Below are 11,489 nucleotides of genomic sequence, written 5' to 3'. Positions count from 1 at the left end.
TTCGTTTTTGGACAAATACAACCTTGTTCTTGCATTTCTTGTGAGCAGCTATTACATATTTCTATTTCGGATTTTGTGGGTTTATATCGAACAAGACCTACATGTTCATGAACTATCATTGCATGCGTTTTATTTTAGATTTGGGGGTTTTTGTTTGAGTAAGTCATTGCGCTCTTACATTGACCCGTAAGCTACATTGCATATTTGTATTTCAGATTGGGATTTGAAGTGTATACTAGCATGCATAGCGGAGGATTCTTTGTTTGCAAAATGGCTGGAAGCCATTTTGTGATTTTTGTGTTTGTTATCATGTTTCGTTTGCACTGTTTCGTAGCAGCCAAGGCTCTTCCAAGCTTGGATCTGGTTGGCAAGGAAGCCACGGTTGGTACATGCCCAACAAACCCGGCTCAGGCGGGTTAGCCCCTTCTTGGGGAGCTATTGGTTTTGGCCAAACTGGTTGAGCCGCGATTTTAGGCGCATCACATTTTCCCATTCTCTTCGGCTATGTTAAATTCTGTTGATGTTGAGCCCTTGAGGTTATTTTTCTTGGCTGGAACGGTCCAGACTTGCTGAACATGTCCAGCATGGTTTAACTCAGGCCTCCCAGCGTGGACATCCCTCATGTTCTCCCTCTCTCAATGGTTTTTGCTTTAGCATTAGCCGAACCCACCAACTCGGGTTGGTGTGTGTAAACACCCCAAATTTTCACTCACCTTCCCGACAGTTCCACCAAGCATCATCATCCAGCCTCTGAAATCGCTGGAGGGCAAAATGGTCATTTTCTGAGCTCGGACCTTGCAAAAGTCTAAATTTCATCTGAAACTCTCAAAATTTCTCTATTTTTAGCTCAGATATTCAAAATTCTATTCCTGACAGGAGACAGACATCTCCAAGTCTTGATTCAAGATTGCGTTTCATAAGACATGACATTGCATATCATTGCATATCATTGCATGAGCATTTCAAATCACTGCACTGCACAACATGTCATTTCGAGGTCCAGAACTCTTGATTTCAAAATTTTCAATCCAGATTCGAATTTTAACTATTTTCAAAATTGATTTCAAAACCCTGGGTCTTCAAAATTATCAATTTTTCCCATTTTACCCCCAGGACTCTGAATTTCAAAATATTTCCTCAGGAAAACCATCTGGATAGTTTTCAATATGGATTTCAGTCACTTCACCTCAGATTTTGCCCTTTTTGACAATTTCAAATATCTTTCTTTTACAAAATCGCCCTACAAGGGTCAACTCTTTCCAAAATTCCTGTTTTTCCCATTAGTCCAAATTTTTATGAAAATTCCAAAAAGAAGTTGTTGTTTTATCCTTATTTCAATAAAGAAGCAATGTGGGACCCACACTGAGGTGGTGTCACACAAGCTCCCCTTCTGAAAATTTGAATTTTGAAAAACCCAAAAATATAGGAGCCTTGTCCCCTGGATTGGCGCCACTTGTCATTTCTCTCTCCTCCCATTTCCATGCCAAGTGTCAGTGTGGGGCTACCTTCAGAAGCCACCACATGTCATCCCCTTTATCTACCATGTGTCACCCTATCCATCCTACGCCATGTGTCATTTCAAAGACTACCAGGAGATGCCAAGTGTCATAGGTTGTCCTGTCTAGAAAAAGTGGAGTTTGTCTCCTCTGAGGTGGCGCCATCTAGAGTGTCTCCTGCAGGGGACAGTTGTCAACCCCTCCTTCCTTCTGGAAAAGTAGCCTGACACATGTCTCTTCCTACTTTTCTCAGAAAAGTAGGAGACATGTGTCACTTCTGAATTCCTACAAAAAGGTAGGCTTGTCTCCTCTGAGGTGGCGCCATCTGGAGTGTCTCCTGCAGAGGACACATGGCAAGCTCTCATTTCCTCAGAAAAAGCAAGTGCCATGTGTCATTTCCTGCTTTCTTCAGAAAAACTAGAATTCAAAAGTTCAAAACCCCCATAGGTGGCGAAAATCAAGAACTCCTACCTTTTTCATCCTGTCTGAGATGGCGCCACATGGCTTGGCCCACCTTCTCTCCCCTCTGCCACGTGTCGTTCTCTGCTTCTTTCAGAAAAAGTAGAGGACACATGTCTTCTCCCTACCTCTTTCAGAAAAGTAGGAGACACATGTCACTCCTGGCCTTCTTCAGAAAAAGCAAACCATTTAAAATTCAAACAGGGCACTAGGTGGCGAAAATCCAGAGCTCTGATTTCCCAGATGGCCTATGAGAGCGCCACATGTCCCTTCCCTCTTTTTTTTCCCTCTTGCCACATGGCATTGTAGGAGCCACCCTGAGGTGGCGCCACATGTCCATCCTCCATTCCTCCAGGGCCAACCTCCATTTGAATTTCAAACTTCCCCCTGAGGTGGCACCATTTGAGAAAGCCTCTCCAGACAGCTGACACTTGTCCTCCACATGTCCAGATCTCCTTTCTCCAGAAAAGGTAGAATTCAAATTCCTCTGAGGTGGCGCCCTCTGAGCCCACTGCTCTGTCCTTCTGACATGTGTCAACACCTTTTGAGGTGGCACCATTCCAGGACTCCACTTGGCTCCATTTTTCATTTTTATTTTATTTTTAATAAAGGTAGCCCACCATGAGGTGGCGCCACCTGAAGACTCCCTACAAAAAGTGAATTTGAAATTCAAACTCCAAGAGAGCACCCTCTGAGGTGGCGCCTTCTGGGAGCTCCCTGCAGAGAGAATCAAGCAAACTTTTAAAAAATTCCAAATTCCCCCTGCTGAGGTGTCTCACCCACAAAATTTCTATTTTTATTTTTTCTCAAAAAAATCAAAATAGCCTTTTGAGGTGGCGCCACCTGAGGGCTCCCTGCAAAAGCCAAATTCGAATTTCAAACCCCCAGATGGCACCCCCTGAGATGGCGCCACATGGAAGGCTCAGATTGAACCTGTTTGAATTTCAAAAATTTTCAGAAAAATTATAAAAACAAGGGTTCGCGCCCAGCCTAGGGGAGGATTTTTTTTAGCTCTTGTGAATCTGCAAAATCCGACCTAGCCTTCCTAAAATCCGATTTTGAACTTTGGAAATCGTGCCCCCTTTGGCTCATTGAAGAAGGTGGAGTAGAGCTCGTGCTGTGGCCAATTCAATTCCAACAGAGGTCGATTTTTGTGAACCATCCGAAGCTTGGAGCGAAGGACGAAGGAAGCTCGTGATAGCTGCCCATTTCAAGAGCTCCTACGCTGCGTAACAAAACAAGGTGCACTTCTTTTCCCCTTGATGTGATTCTATAATCCGAATCGGGAGTCGTTTGAAGAAAAAGCTCATCCGAGGGATGGATTGAGCTATTCTCGTAAAACGACGTATATAAAAATGTCTCATTATGCTTCCTTGATGATTTTAACATGCATGTAGTTAGCTAGGTTTAATTTGCATTTTATTTCATTCATTTAGCATATTTCATGAATTAATTAGGATTAATTTAGCCTTTTTTTCAATTCTGCTTATTTTCAGTAAGTCTCTGTTTTTGTCAGTCAGTCCACACGTCATTTCATGCATTTATTTTTTATTGAAAATCCCAAAAAAATCACGGAATGCGCCCTTAGGTGTCCCTAAAATTTTGCCAAAAATTCGGAGCCATTTGAATTTGTTTACTGCGGTAAACATCCAAAATGGTAAGTCGGGTTTTGTAACCCGGGATGCGTTTTGAAAACCATTTTCCGACTTGTAAAATCGAGTTCTCCCTCCTGGGAGATCCGATTTTCGATACGAAAAATGTCCTGAACTCGGGAGAATATCTAGTTTTTAATATGATTTTTTCAGATTTTTCTGATTTTTTTTATGACTGACAAAAATCCGAGAGTCCGGGACACGTGTCAGAGCCTAATTTGGGCCTCTGAGATCTTGGATCGACTTAGGGCTATGGTTTCTCTTTGTGTGATGCTTCAAATCCGAAACTGTAAAAAGTGAAAGTGGTGTCCGAGATGTCCTCTGTTTTCATCTAAAAGCATGTAATTTTTAGAACAGTGTTGACCCCTGCTTCGGATTTTTCTTGTCAGTCCCCTGTTTTGCTACATTTGTCTGGTCTGTTAGTTTAGGCAGAAATAGTTATATTTTTCTCTGTGTTTATGTTGATCAAATGCCGAAGTCATAAACATGAAAGTTGTTTATGTAGGTGTCGTTCATAGCTCTGATTAATTTCATAAATTTTCATGGCTGTTTTATATTTGTTTGGCATTTTACATCAGATTAGGGTGATGTTTACCTCTGTCAGAACTAAATCCCTGTTATTGAACTCACCATGGCTCAAATCCCGAGGCTGTAAAAACCAAAAATGTTCCATTTCGGGTCTTTTAGCAGTCTGCAAAATATCAGAAGTTTCCATGGTGTAAATCTTGCATTATCATATTAGGCATTGCATTTGGTTCGGACCCATAGGCAAAATCCACCATTTTAGGACTTTCTTTGAATTTTGGCATTGAAATCATATCATTTCGTGATTTTTAGCATTCTAGGTTGTTTATCAGAGTGTTTAGATGCTTAATACCGAATTTGGTGCAATTTGGAATCCATTTGAGGTTCGGATCATCCATAATACCAAAACAGGGTCCCGCAGGACCCGGATCCAAGCGAAAAACAAGCGAAATTCGTTATTTTTGATAAATTGCAAAATACCAAATTCTGATTTTACTGTCTTAATGTGTCTAGCAGCATGTCATCATATCTCTTATTGCATTTCATCATCATTTGATTCAATTTGAATTTCAAAATCTCAATTTTACCAAGTTTTCCTTCAAAAAACCCTAATTTTAAAGGTGTAACTTTAATTTTAGGGGTATTTTGGTCATTTTGACCCCAATTCCGAATTTCAAACTGTTTTCCACTGAATTCCCTGCATTTACATCATTTCAAAACATCAAGGAAGCATGAGAATAGGGTTTATATCCAATTAAGTCCAATAATTTCATAATATTATTGGAAAATCTTGGAAAAACCCACATATTTGAGCTAACTTTATTTCAAGCTTGGCAGGGACATTCCAAAGAAGGAGCTGAAGTCTGCAAATTTCTTTTATTTCCTTTATTTAATGATGTAATAATGTAAATTTTGGAATAAGAGATTTAATTTCCTGTTTAGACTAGGATGCATATCATATAGTTTGATTTTATGCAATATCCTGTTTCTATGATTCATGCATTTTATTTCAAAAGCACTATGGATGTTCACGAATGGCACGTGCACCAACTCTTAGGGAGTTGATGGACTCGGTGGGATCCATATTTACGGCCCTAGTCGGAATATGGACGAGACCCAGATCCATCATCTTTCTACTAGTCACATTGAGCCTACACTCTTAGGCTATCTTAAAATGCACATCATATTTCCAAAGTTTTCAAAATCATGTGCATCAAATCAACTAAATTCTGAACATATTCATGGCCACAGTCAGAATATGTGAAGGATTTATCTTGACTCAATGCATATTTTTCCAACAAATCTCTTAGAAAATCTTTTCAAAGTGCATTCATTCACTCATGTCATTTGCATCATGAAATCATTGATTTTCTCAAGATTTTCTCAAGAAAACTTCATTCTCAAGAAGTCGATTTCTCAAGAAACTCTAAGGATTTTTTTAAAATCGGTTTTCCAAAGACAAGTTTTTTCACAGTTTTCCCTGGAAAATGATGTTTTCTTAAGAGATTGAAAAGAGTTTTCCAATCTTTCTCCAAGATCCAAAATCGATTTTCAAGTATTTCAAAAGGTAAAATTCCCAGGATTTCGATTCCCCAAGTTTTGAATTTCCTTCTCCAATGAGTTTTCCTATAAATCTTCCATCATTTTCCTAAGAAAACTCTCAAAGTCCAAGTTTTCATAAGAAGTGTTTCCCTTTTCAAAAGGTTCATCTTTTCTCAAGAATCACTTCCATTTTCCCAGGATTTTCAACCATTCATAATTTTCCCAAGTCTTTATGAACTTTCCTGAGATTTCAAATCTTTTCCATCTGAGTTTCCTGAGAAATTGACTTTCAGCTTTTTCCTGAGAGAATCTTTTCAACTCCAAATATTTTCCAAGCATACATCATGTTTTCCCAAGCTGCATTTTCCAAAATCTCATAGCACATGCCTGAATTCTCTGTGCATTTAGGATAGAACATAACTTTGATAATTTAACTAAGTCAAGCACGATTTTGGTCCTTGGTTCGATTACCCCTGTTAAAGGCGGCAGGAACGGTCGAACCTCGTACCGACAGGTCGAGCCCCATCCCATGGATTTTCCCGCAATTTTCAAAAACGGAGGCGAGTATTTCAAAACAATTTCCAAAATCCGGTCAAAGTTTGAAGCGCGAAAGCGTTCTCCCTCTCTCTCTTCCGCAAGGAAGGGAAGGCGGGGGAAAAATTTCGCGACGATAACAGGTTTGGCGACCGTGATGGGACCTGTCCTTGTCTGACCTAAATTATGCTTGACTTAGTTCAATTATCAAAATTATGTTCATAAAATGTCAGCTCTTTTACTTTCAATATCATGTGAACCTAGGAGCCTAAATTCTGACCTAGCTGACATTGATTACATATAGTTTAGGCATGGTTTGGTAGGACCATATTGAGGAGAAGCTTTCATGCTCACATAGACTTAGGTCTAAATACAACTCTCCTTAATTTAGGATCTGAATGCAAACAATGTATGCTTCTTCAAAGTTTTCAAAATCTATCTCTCTAGGACTTAGAGCCCTCTATTTCTTGCATGTGATCATTTTTTCAAAACCTCCCTTACCTATATTGTCCCGGTCTTCACGTTGCTGGGCTCTCTTTCAGAACCATAGTTCGGGACAGAGCCTCACAACTGGGCCACCTATTTGGGTTAACCCCCCCCTACCACGTACCACGGGCCACAGTCCGAAGTATATCGGTAGGCGCTCAAGGATGTTGGAAAACCTTACCTTAGAACCGGAGTGAAAATTCTATGCCACGTACCTCGGATTTCGATTCGAGTATATCGGCATAACTGAATTGGACAAAGATGATCTGAACTTAGAGTTAGGATTAAGGTCCTACAGCTGTTTTCAAAATGATGCATCTAGAGTCAGCTTTTTAGGGAGTGCTGAATGTGCATAAATGTTTATGCAGGATGTGAGTTTGTATGCTACTTTTATTTCTCTCATATTTTTTTCAAAAATATCTTTCCAAATATCCATATTCTCATATTTTCCTTTATTTTCTAAAACCCTGGATGGTTTTTCCCAAATATCCCTTTTCTTCCAAAACTCCAGGTGATTTTTCATTCTCCCTTTCTACTGGATCTTGAATTTCCAGCTGCATTTTTATCCTGCCTGCAATTTTTCAAAATCATATGTTTTCTCTCATTGGATTTTCGATCCTGTTGTTTACTTGCAAAATTCTTCACCGCATTTTCCTCATGCATACCTTGATTATTGTGGTGGAAATTGTTTACCCACTTGCCTTCTTCTTACTTTAAATCTGTTTCCGGATTGTTTTTCCAAGAGGTATCTCTTTCCTTCAAAATGGTATTTTCCTCGTGGTTGACGACCTCGCCTAGGTAACAAGGCACATTTTTCGTTGTTCATTTCTCTTACAAAGAATGACAACATAATTGTCGTGACTCCAACGACGACTCCATCCCTAGTAATGGGATATTCTTCCAATTGTCCACCATATAATTTTCTTCCCAATCCAAAAATTTCCTCAGAGTCTAATCAAGACCTTATCCTGCAGAGAGCCTTCGCAACATTTGATGGTTCAGACAAGGTCAGGGAAGAAGACCGCACCAATTCAGCATATCAGTTACTCATCAACATCAGAAGGAGAGATGAATTCGCCAAGGTCAGACAAAGACCAAGAGCAGCCAGAAGATGACGGTATTGACCCTCAGATGTACGCAATGTTTTAGAAGATGATGAAGAGGATGATGAGTGAGCAGGCTGGCACCAGCTCAGACAAAAATCCATTCAGTCAGAAAATTAGGGATCGTGTGGCCAAGAGGTCAACCAAGTCCTCTGAGGAGAATGTTCAAGATACTTCAGACGAAGATGATACCGATGAAGAATATGAGGTGCCTCCGGCATTTCATAAATGTGGCCAAAGGAGGAGTCACAAATCAAAAAGTCAGGTCGCAGAAGAGCCCCTGCAAGCACAATTCAGGGAAATGGCCAGAGTGGTCAAGGATCTGCAAGCCCGCGACAAGGGCAATAAAGTCTTCACCAGCGAGGACTTCTATGACGGTTTACAAGGGGATGATGATCTGGAGAATCTTCCCCGAAAATTCATCAAGTTCGATGGTTCTGGCGACCCAAAAGCCCATCTCGCCATGTTCTTCGCTGAATGCTCTAGGTTCAAGAGAGACAACAGAGCATTGTTCTTATGCTTTCCCCGCAGCCTGGAAGGAGTCGCAGCCAAATGGTACGCGGAACATGTCAATCCTATAGAACTGAAAGAGTTCGACAAAGTCGTGAATTTATTCGTTGAACGATTCTTGTTCAATACTGAAGCGCTCCCAACATTGAGCCATCTCTGCAACCTAAGGCAGAATGAAAATGAAAAGGCAAGGGACTTCATTCGCAGATGGAGAGAGACCTGCAACAAAATGAGGGATCCTATATCAGAAAGACATGCTTTATCATTGATCCTCAATAATTTTTTGCAACCTCTGAGAGGATTAATTTCTACCTCACCATCCAAATCTTTCGTTGAACTCATTGAACGAGCAGAATGGCTCGAGTTGAGTGTGGAGAATGGAGTCTATGAAGGCTTCACATTTTCCAAGAACAACCCTCAAGGTGAACAAAAGAAGAAGGCTCACTTCACTTTTGCGGCCAAATCTTTCAATAATAGCAAAGGCAACAAGAATGATCATAGTTTGGAGAGAATCAAAAAGCAAAAGGGGAAGGACATCAACAGTGATAAACCTCTCCAATCCAGCCCTCAACATCAAAAGAAAGATCAGGAAAAATCAAAGCGCAAGGACTGGAGAACTGATCGAGAATTCACCCCTCTGGATCAGACACTCGAGAGTATCCTCGAGTATATGCTTGAGAAAGACCTTGTCCGGTTGCCTAAAGCTGCTGATCCTCCAGCAATTATGGGCAGATTCAAAGAACAATTTTGCAAGTTTCATCGAGCAGTAGGGCATGATACAGAAAACTGCTTCGTCCTTAAGAACATTGTTCAAGACTGCATTGACAAGAAGCTCCTCGTTGAAGATGAAAAGGAAGACTAGTCATCCTGACAAAGATTTTTTCTACAATCATTCAAGAAGATGACAATGCCAACAATTTCCCATTTCCCATCTTGCTTTTTAAAAAGAATAATGTAATCCCATTCTCTTTCCTTGATTTTAAAGCATCAATAAAGTCATCAAATTTTTTTCAATAGCTTGGTGTCGTCTTATTTACTTCCTCTTCCTTTTCATAATGTCTCTCTTGTGAGGAATGATCTTGAGGACATCTATCAGTCAAGAAACTTGTCGTCTTATTCATCAATTGTCCTTCTTCTATTCAAAATTTTCTCCCTAGTTACACTGGGGCATTTTTTTGAAAAATTTATCTTTACCTCAAAACATCCTGTATGCAGGCAGGATAAACCATTCTCTCATTTTGCATATATATGCACTCATTTGCATTCATTTGCACTTCATTTGCATTTCATGTGCATGTGCATTGCATTTGCATTGACTATGCACCCAATTCCATTCCCCTTCAGGTTAAGGGATAAACCTGAATCATTTTCCATAATTCTTCAATTTCGACCCTCGGGTCATCCAATTCTTCAATTTCGATCTCCGGGTCACCCAATTCCCAATTTTAAAATCACCAAAATTCTCAATTTTGATCGCCAGGTCATCCAATTTTCATTCCCCGTTCAGGATAAGGGGATAATCCTGAAACCATTCATAGAAGCGATTCAACTCTCTATAATGGTCCTTGTTCTTCATTGAACTGATAGTGTTCCAAACGAACTGATAGTCGTTCTTCATTGAACTGATAGTGTTTCTAACGAACTGATAGTCGTTCTTCACTGAACTGATAGTCGTTCCAAGCGAACTGATAGTGTTCCAAGTGAACTGATAGTCGTTCTTCATTGAACTGATAGTGTTCCAAGTGAACTGATAGTCGTTCTTCATCGAACTGATAGTGTTCCAAGTGAACTGATAGTTGTTCTTCATCGAACTGATAGTGTTCTAACCAAACTGATAGTGTTCCAAGTGAACTGATAGTCGTTCTTCATTGAACTGATAGTGTTCCAAGTGAACTGATAGTCGTTCTTCATCGAACTGATAGTGTTCCAAGTGAACTGATAGTCGTTCTTCATCGAACTGATAGTCGTTCTTCATTGAACTGATAGTGTTCCAAGTGAACTGATATTGTTCCAAGTGAACTGATAGTCGTTCTTCATTGAACTGATATTGTTTCAAGTGAACTGATAGTCGTTCTTCATCGAACTGATAGTGTTCCAAGTGAACTGATAGTCGTTCTTCATCGAACTGATAGTGTTCCAAGTGAACTGATAGTCGTTCTTCATCGAACTGATAGTGTTCCAAGTGAACTGATAGTCGTTCTTCATTGAACTGATATTGTTTCAAGTGAACTGATAGTCGTTCTTCATCGAACTGATAGTGTTTCAAGTGAACTGATAGTCGTTCTTCATCGAACTGATAGTGTTCCCAGTGAACTGATAGTCATTCTTCATCGAACTGATAGTGTTCCAAGTGAACTGATAGTCATTCTTTATCGAACTGATAGTGTTCCAAGTGAACTGATAGTCGTTCCTCATCGAATTGATAGTGTTCCAAGTGAACTGATAGTCGTTCTTAATTGAACTGATATTATTCCCACTGATGGTTGTTCTTAATCGAACTGATATTGTTCCCAGCAAACCGATGGGCGTTCTTAATTGAACTGATATTGTTTCCAGCGAACCAATGGTCGTTCTTAATTGAACTGATATTGTTCCCAGTGAACTGATAGTCACCTCCTTTGAGGAAGAGAGAGGAGAATTTTCGTCACGGATGCGTAAAGCTGAACCTCATGTGCTCTCTTTCATCAAGGATTTCAAGAAAATTTTGTCAATTTGTCAATCAATTGTTGATTTCAAAATTTTATTGCATAAATCTTTACCTCAGTTTACCTTCAGCATTACTTTCAAAAGAGTGAAGCTTTTGCGAAAAGAGATTCAATCTTCAAATTTGTTCTATTTGACCAACCAAAAGGATGAAGGATAAATCCTCGATATGGCCAGAAAAGAAGATTCAATGTTATTGAAAAGTCGTAGATGATCGATATTGATCACAGTCAATGGCGCATCTTTAAAGGCTATTCTTGTAAAGACGAGGCAGTTGAAATATCCTGAGCGCTAGAAAAGAGAGCATTTACCCAAGACCCGTTCCTCAAAATCACCTAAGCTGCAATTAAGTATCCGCAAAAGGGATCTCTCACCTGTCGTCAAGATGAAGGCGAATTAGGCGAGTAGACCCCCGGGGCCAAAGAAGATTCAAAACATCTCCAAGATGACGGAGTTTGTGACGGATCCTTCCAGGGAAA

Source organism: Nuphar pumila, chromosome 10 (genome assembly GCF_984573655.1).
Source record: "Nuphar pumila chromosome 10, dmNupPumi1.hap1.1, whole genome shotgun sequence".
Lineage (NCBI taxonomy): Eukaryota > Viridiplantae > Streptophyta > Magnoliopsida > Nymphaeales > Nymphaeaceae > Nuphar > Nuphar pumila.
This window is presented reverse-complemented; position numbering follows the sequence as displayed.